The 12,705-nt window shown below is 41.3% G+C and overlaps 1 long non-coding RNA gene across 2 annotated transcripts in view; it reads right to left on the bottom strand.

The window, feature by feature from the left end:
• LOC138117623 (uncharacterized) overlaps positions 1-12,705 on the bottom strand; it is a 74,213-nt gene that overhangs the window by 49,360 nt on the left and 12,148 nt on the right. Inside the window, exon 3 of one of the 2 annotated variants that reach the window (XR_011154741.1) lies at positions 12,154-12,248. The exons of the other annotated variant lie outside the window; for it this stretch is intronic. This is a non-coding gene — a long non-coding RNA (uncharacterized lncRNA). The remainder of the gene's footprint in view (positions 1-12,153; positions 12,249-12,705) is intronic. 2 annotated transcript variants of the gene reach the window in all.

Genomic DNA, 12,705 nt, shown 5'->3' on the forward strand with positions numbered 1-12,705 from the left:
CAGCACTGAGCAGGTCTTCAGCCAAGCCTTGGACTGACACAGGCAGCACTTGCTGTTTCTGTCTGCTGACATTACTGAAGTGTTGCTTATCTGCTTGAACTCATATTGACTCATGCTGTTCTTGCAATAATAGAGCAAAACTGCATCATTGACAGGATGCTGATCCATTTGAAATGACAAATGATAGACTGGAGAATAATGGAATCTGGGAAGCTCTGAAATTCTTATCTTCCATACATCAAGCAAGCCAGAACCGTAACCCCTTAATTCTACTCCTACATAATGTCACCTTTTCTTGCCACAGAAGATAAAAAACAAAGTGAATTCAAGGATTTATGCTATAAGTCCCTATTAAAACCTCCACATTCACTTATTTTACATCTCTAGGCATTGAATTTTCAGCAATAGGCCTGGCATTGGATAAAACTGAAAATCAATGATGGAAAAATATTCAAGAACACATGCAAGAGGGTATCACTTGCATCATAAATAGATTTGCAAGAGGAAGACTTAGTCAGAGAAGCAGAGTAGGACACAAGAACATCCAAAAAACTACTTCTCCAGATACACAAGGATGAAGTAAAGCATGTGGTTTGCTGAACTTAGTTCTCCTTGGCACAGCTGCAAGCCACAGATGTGAGGTGACAAAGATGCCAAAGCTGCCAATTTAAGGACTCCCCTGGAACTGATGAGTGTCATTACTGAGACAGATTGTGGTTTTAAGTCCAGCTCTTCCCATACCAGAGGGATGTCAGCATCCAGGTCATGCAAACCAATATCCTCGCAAAAAAGAGTCTCACATGCAGGATGATGCAAGTGGCCAAAAGCAGTAGCAACCACTGGTGAAAGATTGTAAGTGAAAAATCAGGAAAAGCCCTTTTTATAGATTTATACATCATTAGGGAGAAAAGGAAAATAAGATACTAAAGATTACTGATAACTTAAAAACTGAAGATTCAAAGTTTACTTTATCTGTGGCTGTGACTCTTGAGTACCATAAAGAAAAATCCTGCTGAGAATTCAAAATATGCCTTCTTAACAGAACAAAAACCAAAAATGCAAGACTGATGTAAAGTATTTGCAAGCAAAAAGACAAAATGCAAACCTCCCAAATCGGAAAGAACATTGACCTCCCTGGAACCTCCTCCTGAGAAATGTTATTAGTTATAGCTCTCATGAAGTCCTTACAATTTCCCAGCATATGCATGAATGCAAATAGGTCCAGAGGGTGCACAAACAAAGGACATCATCCCAGCCCTAGTAATGCCATTGCCTGCCAGGGCACAGATGACATGTGCCTGCCATTCCCACTGCCTTCCTTGGGAAGGCTGGTATTGTATGGGAACAAGAATTCCCAGCATGGGTTTCACAAGGCAGCATCGAGGAGCTGCATCTTTCCTTTACTGCCCGGGACAAAGTACTCTTGGTAAAGCACAGCTGAAATGGGAGGAAGTTTCAATCAAAGCATGGGAAAGAAGAGCTGTGCTGTGCTGGGAGGCTGGGATGCATTGAATGGAAAAGGCAGGGGGAACAACAAACAGCTAAACCAGCAGAAACAAGAGGATGAATTCACCTCCTGCAGACAGTTTCATCAGCGAGATAAGGCAAAATGACTGGGGTTTGTTTTAACTTGTTTGGTCTCCAACCAGAGAACAGTAACTCTAAAGCCTTCGCCAACATGGAATAAATTTGAGTTTATTGAGCGTCTCACTAAAAAAAAAAACAGACCAAAACAGAGTAAAAACCACACCAGGAGAGACCCAGGCACTCAAGCAGAACTTCTCATGATAATGAATAGAGTGTTCAGCACAGAGGATAAGTTGCCAGAGGAGGTTATCAAAACCAATAGATACAGACAACTTTAAATACACATCTGGACACTGCTCCGACAAGAGCAGTTTGCAGCACATGGGAATGAAGTTTTAATGAAATATTCTTAACAAGAGAAACTTGCTATGCTTAGTCAGTAAAGGCCACAATTCCTTATTTTTGCAAGTAATACATCACTGAAGCCAAAAGCTCCCCTCTAGGAAACCCTGGGCTAAGGAGGTGCTGGCAGAGAATCAGGCGGGGACTGCCTGCTGCTGTTGCAAGCACAGCCCTTTGGCATCAGGGAGAGTGAAGTATTTTTTCCCTTTATTAAAAAAGTATTTATTCACCCCGAGGGGTCTGTTTCTCTCAGACAAGGTGTTAGCACCAATTGAGCTTTCAGAAAAGAGACAGATTAAAGGGCACCTATACATTTTTATTCTGACACTAGCTCACACACCAAGGGAAGGGGATTAAGTGAAAAGAGAAAGAGATCTTATCCGAAATGCAAGATGAAGGAAATTACTGATCAACACCAAAATGACAGTGTGCAACAGCTCTTCCCACACCCAAGCAGTGTCCAGAGGCTCCCAAAGCATTTGATCTGGCAGTCAGATGCAAAGCTATCACGGACCTAAGAAGACACCTGGTTTTATCCAAATGCAGAAGGGCATGCATTCTGAAGTCACAGTACATAACGCATTCAGACTGCTCAAGTGTTATGGGCCAGCTCCTCCACTGTTTTTGTCTGACCTGAGCAAGAGCTGCAGCTTCCACAGGCAAAGGCTGGATCAAACCCACTGCTCAGGGCACAGGTGCTGTGAATCCAGGTTTGAATTTCACAGGCACTCCCCACAGTTAGGGAGGGCAAGGTAGGGGGAAGGCCAACAGCCTGCCCAGCCCTTTCAGGAGGGTGCATAAAGGGTTGTAGCTTTTCCTAAGGATTTTTGGGCTGCTTATAGGGTGCCTCTGTCAAATTTTGCAGTAGAAAGCTATGTCTCTCTTTCAGACCTTCCCACCAGTACCCACAGATTATTTTGGGCACAATGAAGACTGTCTTGAACCTATCAGGCAGCATGAGCATCTCCCTGCACTTCTAGGGTTTTTTTCTTAAATGAGCATTTGGGAAATAATTGTTGTGTGCTGAGTACCATTATAAATTACACATTACCATTTCTCACAAAGAACCACTATGAATCACAACTCCCTCTTCCAGAGGACAAAGAGCAGAGCAGCACTCCAAACAAAATGACCACAGATCCCAATATACCTAATAACTTCAGAAGAAATTTACATTCACAGGAATATTTTTCACTCAAGGCAGTGAAAAATCCGTATGCCCTGTCCATGGGTCTCCCAGAGAACAGGAAGCATCAACAGCCAGACTATTCTTTGAGGGAAATTCTAGAGGGCATTCCTCATTACAGACACATTCCTGTAAATAAAACAGACTACTGTACAACATCTCCATCCAAGGCCCAAGAGCCAGGACTGCTCAGGCTCAGAATGTGAGTTAAGTCCTGGGAAGGGATCTGGAAAATGCTATCGCTGACAGCAGAGAGGAGGGAGGAGAGTTGGAGGAAGCTGGTTTTAAATCACAGAAAGAGCAGATTATGTGTAGACTTCATCATGCTGTGACAGAAGAAAGTGAGAGGCACTGGTGTTCAATCTTCATCATTGTTAAATCCTGGCTTACCTCTCAAATGTGTGCCTGCCCTGAGCAAACTTTGGCTCAGCTTCTACTGTCTGCTGCACACATGAAAAGTCTGTAGTCAGTTGTAGGGCACTCCTAGTCCTACGTATTGCTTATTTATTCAAGGTAATGATCTTTTCCCTCCACTTCAGGGCACCATTTCCCTTTCACAGACATTATCTTGCTGGAAGATGACCTTCTTAGGTTCAGCTTAAGTTAGCCAGTCTTAAAAGGAGAACATTGCCTTATTAAAATCACCAGAATTTTATCCCTGTGGCTTTCAATAATCAGTCCAGAATATACTCTAGGCCCTAATGCTACCCTTCTTCATCCTGTTGAGCATCATTCTTCCTTTGCAATTGAAATCCTTCTTCCACCCAGAAGCAGCAGGGGCAGAGAGGAATCCCCCTACCTTCAGCCATCTAAATGCAAGTCTTTTACTGCAAAATGGCAATCTGTGCCCCTGCTCCACTGCAGAGAGAGAAATTTTCAGCACATGAGTTTATAAAAGGCAATGAATCCCATTATGGAAAAACCTTTTTCTTTCATTTCTTACAGAAGCTGTGAGTAGCTTCCCACTGCAGTATTGAAACACATAGTAAAACATTCAAAAAACTATTTCCACATCTACCAAAGTTCAGCACTGCCTCTAATCTGAAGCCCTACAAACAAATACGTAAATCATTTTCCCAGCATAAACCCCCAAAGGCCAAGTGACTCCAGTTTATTCCAGAAGAACAGTCTGTAAATTATCCAATTAGATCTGTAATAGTTTTACAGCAAAGCCCTGAGTCATCTGTAAAGAAAATTCAGACCAGTGTCATCAAGAAAGTTGCAAAAGTTTTTGAACAGGAACATAATCATAGCATCAGAGAACAAATTCGTTGTTTGACTTACAACAGACTCTTTTTCATGAATTCCCATGAAGTGACCAGTAGAATCGGTTTAACCTCAAAAACAGAGCTTTGCCATGCAGACGTAAGTTAAAAAAAAAAGTCAAAAGAAGCACTGAGAATAGACATCCACAAAGCATTTGCAGCAGTATAAAAACCATAGGGTGCCAAGAAAAAATATGATACAGGAGTGACACAAAAGCAGTGCACACAAAAAGAGAAAGCCTGACGAATTCTGACACTACATTTGAAGCTGATACTACTCCACACGTCAGGAGGTCTGTGCAGTGAAAGATGACCATTTTAAAGCAAGTGAGGCTCTCCAGCTTCCCAATACTTTGGACTCTAAGAACTCCACAAACCCTTTGCATTATTTCCTTCACTCACAGGAGCTTCGAAAATAACCTTCCAGTATGGGTTGGCTTTTTTTCTGCAGCTGGGACAGACCAGAAGAAACTTCAATCTTAGATGCTCCTGTTGTGCAGAGATTTAATAGATTCTATTTGCAACATGAAGATTGCCTAAATTAAAATGAAAGGAAAAATTTGAATGGTATCTGAGGTTTCAGATCGGGAATTTAAATACGTGGTAACTGTGGGTTTTCGTTTTCCTGAAAGGAGACCTACATAGCTAAGTTTGGCATGTCTGCAAAATGTTTGCTCCTCTCAGAAAGCAGGATTACCAGAACAGCCTGCAGGATGCCCTACAGCAGCTAAGCATTCCCCCAGAGAAGAGAATTAGGCTCAGCCTAGCTTCTGCCTGGACAGCCTAGGTCCAAAAAATGGTTTAAAGTCATGCCCTACAAACCCTGTTCTAGGTGAGCTGTTGGGCTTTGCCTCCCTGCTCAGGGAGTCTCTCACCTATCCTGCCTTCAACATTTGAACCAGCAACCTTTTTTCCCCTGCTGCTTTCTGGTTATTTTGCCATATTTACATAATTCCTCTAAAATTAAACATGCACTATTTATTTTCTGCAGTACCTACAGCATTACTTACGAGTTATTACAAGCAGCAAAGAAAAAAATTATGTCTAAGATAACCTATGTAGAAATCTTGGATATGGCCTTCTATTTATTCATTCTCACTAGGAACGAACTAAAAATAAAACTGCAATGAAGCTGCAATAAAGCTAAAAAAAAAAATTTAAAATGCTCAACACAAGAGTAAATTTAGATAATGCACTGCCATCAAGTATTTTTGGGGGTTTGTGTCTTTAAGTTTAGAACAACTTCAAGCATGGTTTATGTTATTTCCAAAATAACAGTATGAGATAAAGTCTAACTGAAATGTGTTAGGAATAAACACTGAGTTTTTATTTAATTACTCATCATAACAGCTTCTTGCATAAATGCCTGCAGGTGCTCCCTACCAGCACCAGTCCATAACCCCAAGTATTGAGGTGTCAAAACTCATTCATACTCTGTTCTTTCCACAGTTTGGATCCCATTTCTGGGTTCCAGATGTCTGCACTGCTCTTTTTCCAAGGCATGTATCCCCCCCACATGCCATCAGCCTCATTGAGCTGGGAATCCCTTTCCCTCACACGAGCATCCACATTTCTGAATTTTGAAATTCTGAAATTTGCTTCTGCTTAATGCCCTGCTTTTGTCAATATTTCTTTTCTATGTGTATTGACTGACAGTTGGGTTTGTTCCCTTTACAGTCAGGAATCAAGAGTTTTTAGACACAGCCTCATTTATTAGGATTCCCGTGGATGGATTTGCAGAAAATGTGTAGACTTGTAGATATTCAGCTGTCAAGGTGATACTGTATTGGAGTAGCCCCAACCTGTTCATGATACAAGCACTCTTCCACAATTAGAAGAAAGGTTTTAATGAATGAAGAGTAAGAAAAGATTACGTCCCTTCTCTCTAAAAGTACTAAGAAAGCGCAGGCATTAAAATAACTATATAACACAACAATTTCTAGCAGAAATAGTTCTCTTTCAAATGTAGCAAATGAATATCTGTCAGCAAGCAAATCAGATTCCCAAAACTGCTAAATAATTGCAATCCCCCCCCCATAAGTGTTCAGTTACCAACTTTTACACATCTTACAGCCCTCACCCAGTTACACTAAAACATAGACACACATCACTGCAATAGGACAAAAACCAGCGCAGGCTGGGTACAATTACAGGGTGTTTCCTAAGAGCACAGTTCACTTCAGGATAAAGTGTTCAACCCAGCCTGCTTCATGCTTAAGCCTTTTGAGACAGCCAGGGGAAAATTTCATCTCAGAAGAGTAGAGACTCTGCAGTCTTAATAAAAGGTGACACAGAGATAATCACGTACTGCAGATATCCCACAGTGATTTGGTGCAGTATCACAGCAAGGACCCCCAGTCCATCCCAGCAATATTTTTAGAATTGTGTACTCTCAGACAGATCACAAATGCCTGAAGTTTTTTTTTTGGATCACGGAAAAATGCTAGTCTGCTTCTCAGCTGCTTTCCCTACACTGCCAAAGCACTCTGCCTGTGGTTCTTGTGCTTGGGGTATTTAGCAGCAACAAAGTCATTGAGACACCCTTCTTCAGGGTGTTCAGCAGATAAAACAAGTTTCTACCTGACTTCAGTGATTATTACCTTGCCTTCCAAAGATGACATGTCATCTGCATTCCCCAAGGAACAGAGCATGTATGAGGTACCTAATCTACACTTGCAGAAAGAAGCATTGCAAATACCTTTCACTCACTGCAAAAACTTAGGATGTCACAGCTAATTTAACACACAGCATTGTAACTGCTTAGGAACAGTTCCCCAGACCCACCTCTTCCCCTGGGAAGTTCTGGGAGCACTCCAAATAAATGGAGGCCCTGCTTCTGACAGAGTTGGAACAGGAGTCAGGGATCAATAAACCTCAGTCAGGGGTTTCATGGAAGATAATAGCCATAGAAGAACACAGCTTTGGCTGATAAGATCTTGGTACAAAGCCATACAGCAGAAAAAGTGTGACAGATTCTAGCTACAGTAGAAGACATAGATTTCTTTGTGGGACCTTATGAAGTGTGGTCATGAACAAAGCATATCAGCTTGACCATGCTGTTAGAATGAGCATCTGTAACAAAATAACCAAGATTTTACTTCAAAACCAGTGCTTTGAAGTAAATATAGCAAAAAGTTCCCACTTTTGAGTGAGAACCATATGAAGGAAGTAGAATATTTGTGTTGAAAGCTTTGGGTACAATATTGCAACAGAAATAAAAATATTTGAATTTTAGATTGCAAACATCCTAATTTCGGGGACAAAAAGAGAGACAAACTAATTTTCAAAGAATACCACAACTGGTGACTGAAGTCTCCATTGCAAAGAGTCATAAAACTCCAAAATGCACTCAGCCACAAGTGCCCAGCCATGCTCATTTCTATTTGTTAAATACAGTCTGGATTTCACTGTGGTTCTCAAGTTTCTGCCAAGGTTTATACAAAACCTGAACCTCAAATGTAATGAAAGAAGGCTGAAAGAAGAGATCTGGCAACAACCTTTCAGGTTTTATTCAAGTAGGGCTTTCATTATGGAGGAAAGTGGACCTGGATATCTGTCAGCACTTTAATATTGTGTCTTCAAGTGTGACCACATTGTTTAATTCCTTCAAATCAAATTGAAATGTTTATTTTCTAATATCACTCAAAAGATTTAAACAGAATTTTTTTTTTCTGGACATAGCTATCAAGGAACAGATTAATCAGAAACAAAGTCTACTCCAAAACATTTCAAAATCAATTCCCTCTTGAAATTTTGGTTTCTTCTAAACAGAGAAATTGAGATCTTACTTTAACAGCTCTTTCCTTAAATGCCTTTCTCCCTTCTGTCCCTGTAGACCTTTCCCAGGTCCAGCTATTTATAAATTTGCCCTTTTTAAGCACTTTGGAGTTAGCCTCTTACAATGTTTGGAACCAATGCAGTGGGATGTTTCTACCTGAGCTGGAGTCATTGGCTTAATGTTGCAAAGGCTGATGTGCAAGCCCCTAAGACAAGACAAGCTTGTAAATTATAGAGAAACCCAAAGACTATGGGACGTTAGGAGAAAGCCTCCCAAAGCCTTCACTTGCAGGAGGAAATGTGTGCATGGAAGACTAGCAGGGGAGCAAATAGAGCCTGGAACCAACACTATTCTTTTTCCCATACTCAAACACAAAAATTTACCTGGAAACCAAGCAAGTATAACTAAATTTCACTAAATTTGCTGCTTAGAAAAGAGCTTGGGTGAGCAACAGAACTCTTCCTCTTGGTAGGCATTTCATACCACATCTCTCCACTGGTGACATTAAGCTACCTCACCAGTACCTGCTCTTGTTGTCTTGCCTGAAACCTGAGTGGTTCCCTAACATATCCCATCTAGGCTCTTCTCCTGAATTACATACCTTCCCAAAGACATCTCCATGTACCTTTGGTGTCCATCCTCTAAAGTATCCTCCTATTCTTCAGCTCTCCTGATGGCTTCATGACTGTGTGTGTTCTTCCCATTTAATTGGTCAGCTATCCTATACCTGAGGAGAGCTGTACCTTAATTAATTTGTAATAGTTTCTTTTCTATAGAGTTATTACCCTACTCTTCCCTGATCCATTCTCCTTCAAGGCAAAGAAGAAAATTTGAAGGTCAACCCCCAGTGAAATTAATTTTCAACGTCCTTGGCACTTCTGTAATTGATTGCAGATTTAATGAGAACTTTTTTCCAGTGAATGGGTTAGGAGATCCTCAGGTTATCTGATAATACACTTTATTAACAGGACCAGGCAAATGAGAAATGGAGTCCCTTTTACTCATCTAATAATGCTCAGGACATTCAAATTGCTTTCTTTCCCCCTCCAGCACTTGCTCCCATACGTGGGTTTTGGATAAACCATCCCTGCAAGCCTGGATAGTAGTGAACATCCCTGAGTGATGTAATCACACCCCCTCTCTCTGCTGCTGCTGGAAAAATGGCCTTAATCCTCTGGGCATGGCCCATTCGACAGTCTGGATGCAGAAGGAACAGCAATGCCATGGAGCACTTCCTTTGCTTCACAGAACTGAGCTCCTTCACACCCCACAGGTGTCCTGTGGCCTGGTCCCCTGCTTTCCTCCCACCACACAGGGGCTGTGATAATGCAAGATGGGGGGAGCCTGTTAGCACCATCTGGCAGGCTCAAATGATACCATTTCCATGGTTATTTGTAACTATAGCCTTTTGTATGAAATATGTTATGTTTTCTCTCATTGACACCTCAGGGGGACACTCCAGCCAGAAATGTTCCCTCCAACATTCAATTATTAAAGTCAGTTAGACAAAGCCTCACCTGCATTTTCTTTGTAAAACAAACATCATGCTGCATTAGATTAACAAATCCAAGGGATGGCACAGCTCATTCAGCGAAGATTCAGCACATTATTATGAACCAACAAGCAAAGTTGGAGTACATTCATGACATTGCATTGTTGGTGCCATCAGGCTCTGAACTAGGCCTTCAGATGAGATAAACTTGTCATGATGCTCAAAATAACTACACCCACCATTTATTTTGTCATCCTGTGCTAAATTTTCCAAACTATCAGCATTTTGTCCTTATGGATGCCCCAATATAGGCATGAAGAGCTTGTTCAGCTGTTGAAGAACCAGCCTAGGACATGGGTGATTTCAGAGGAGTCAGTCAGGAGCATGGTACTTTGTACTTAATGGGAAGATGCAATGGCCCCAAGGGTTTCCTCATCCCAAACTCCAGGAAATAATGACTAGTCACATCCTCCAACCAGAGCACATCAACACAGGGCAGCTGCTGCTTTGAAGAAGAGCAGGAGAGCACACTGGCAGACAATCTATAGCTGATTGTTCTCAAAGATGAAATTGGAGCAATTGAGTACAAAGTTTTCTTTTTATTCTGTCATTTCTACCATGGCCATGTTTCTTGTCACATGATTCACTTTGAGCAGATTATATTTGTAACCTGGTCAGGTCAGTGCTTTCCTGGAGCAATACAGGCTGACCTCCAAGTGCCATTCTGGGGGACGTGCAAAATTGTGTGATTGATGACACTTCAGCACAGTTTAATGTGCTGTGCTTCAAATATACAACATATAAACACTTGTTTGTACCTGATTCCCGTCTTCTGTGGTAGCTTTGTTCCTTAATTAACTCTACAGACTGACACTGAGTGGCCTTTACAACAGTAGTGTCAGGAAAGAAAGTGACCCCTAGAGGCAATAACACAATGGAAAATTCAAAAGATTTATTCCAAGCAAAAAGAAGGTAAGTGCCCAGTCTGGGAATAAAAACCCTGAAGCTCCTGCCCTCTAATGGATGTTATGCATCTGTATATGGCTTATTGGAAATATTTAATAAATTATTATAGAATGTCATGCTACTCTCAGCTGTATGTGTTTCATTATTCATTGTGTTTCAGTCGGACAAACAGCTTTAGTTTCCACTGCACAAAGTCTACAAATATAGGGGTTGTTATAACCAGAAAAATATACTATTTTCTACATGCTTGCTTCTTTAGAGAAAAAAGTAGTTCTGGTGTTCAGCACTATCCCCAGCCTGATCTACATTGTAACCATCAAACCTGCAAACTGACTGTGGCACTACACTGCACGGCTCAGTACTTTATTTTTAATATACCAATATGTCACACTTGAAACGTTTTTTTTGAGCAGTTCAAGAGATTACTTTTAATGGAGATGTTAATCACAGGCAGCATTTTACACTGATTGATGAAATAACAAGACAATTTTGTGTTCTTCACTTAATTATCTGAAAGTCTCCAAAAGCAATTCTTGCATCATGAAACACACTTGGAATCACTACCTTATCTGTACAAATCACCAGGAAAAATGTTACTGCAGCCACTCTCTGAGGAAGAAAAAAAACCCGGACTCAAGTGTTCGTTCTGCTCTAAATAATGAAGCGAAACCAGCAGAATTGAGGGACTGGCAGGGCAGATGTTTCTCAGCACTGTTCGTGCAGCCAATAGGCTGCAGATTTCCCAGCTATCCTGGTCCTTCAGCTGCTTTCAGCAGCTTCACACTCACATTCCATTAAAGGGGGACAGTTAATTCTGTGAACTGTGCTGCTCTGAACATCACGGAAAACAAAAATAACCAACAGGAACACAACCAGCTTCTAACTGAAGCCTTTCCCTTCATGAATATAAAATCTTTTACCAGTGACGGAAGTTCTGCAGTGAGTAATGGAAGATTCTTACTCTGCTGAAACCTACTGCAAAACCACTCAGCAAAGCCAAAGCTGATGTTAGTCATAGCTTTGCAGGAATCACTAGAGCTGAACAGGAGTATAAAACAAGGTGGAATTTGATTAGATACGCACACATTTTCTTTTTACATGGACAAATCCTGCTTACATTTATATCAGCAAAACCCAGCAACTAAAACCGCAGAAGCATGTGGCTGTGGTGGCACACACAGTGAGATTTATGCAGAAAGCTGCCCATAACTGAACAGGCTTGTCACGAGAGGCACAAACTCGACATACACAAGGCCTACAGTATGTGTAACATTACACCCCGATTTGTTTTCTGAGCAATGTTCTCCATGGGAAAATCCAGTCCTGCGATTTAATTTTCTTAAAAACATATGCAAGGCACATTTAGGAGGATTTCAACTCCCTGTGCTATTATAAGGATTGTATCCCTTTCTCAACTAGAGTAATAGCATGCACACACACTACTAAAATTTTACCATTAAATTACTTGCACCACATCTAATGACTCCATCTAAAAATCATTCCTAGGGGCTACAGAAAAAATCTCTGTAGTACTCACAGGCCAGGAAGTACCTCAGACGAAGGGTTATTCTACTGCAGCAGTGTTAGAGCTCTTGACTACTGTGCACCATGCTCTCCTGGGAAGAATCCTGTCTAGGAAAAGGAAGCCCTTATCACCAATCCTGTTGGCTTTACTTCATTCCTTGGGAAAACAGGGTCTCTGGTAGCAAACAGTCCTTATCTGTGTAGACTGTTAAGGGTGAAGACCCATTCACTTCTTGGCACATAGCTGGATATTTCTGTTTAGAAGTATAAACCAACTTCAGGGACCCAGTAAGAGCTTGTAGGAGGACCCAGAGTCTCTCAGAGTTTGCTGGAGTGACAGCAGATTTCCCTCTCCCCCAGTGGCTGGCTGTGCTTTAGAAGTATGTCGGTGTTTTTGGCGACAAACAGGACAGGGAGCCTGGACAGGCTCTCCAGGAGCCTTTTATTATTTTATTCCGTTATCAGTCTCACAGAGTTAAGACAGAGATGGTACAGAGCTCACACCGTCAAGGGCATCTAAAGGCTTCCTGGTTACAGAGCATTCTTAAAAGCTTTTTAGCCAATA

This window comes from Aphelocoma coerulescens, chromosome 12 (assembly GCF_041296385.1).
Source record: "Aphelocoma coerulescens isolate FSJ_1873_10779 chromosome 12, UR_Acoe_1.0, whole genome shotgun sequence".
Lineage (NCBI taxonomy): Eukaryota > Metazoa > Chordata > Aves > Passeriformes > Corvidae > Aphelocoma > Aphelocoma coerulescens.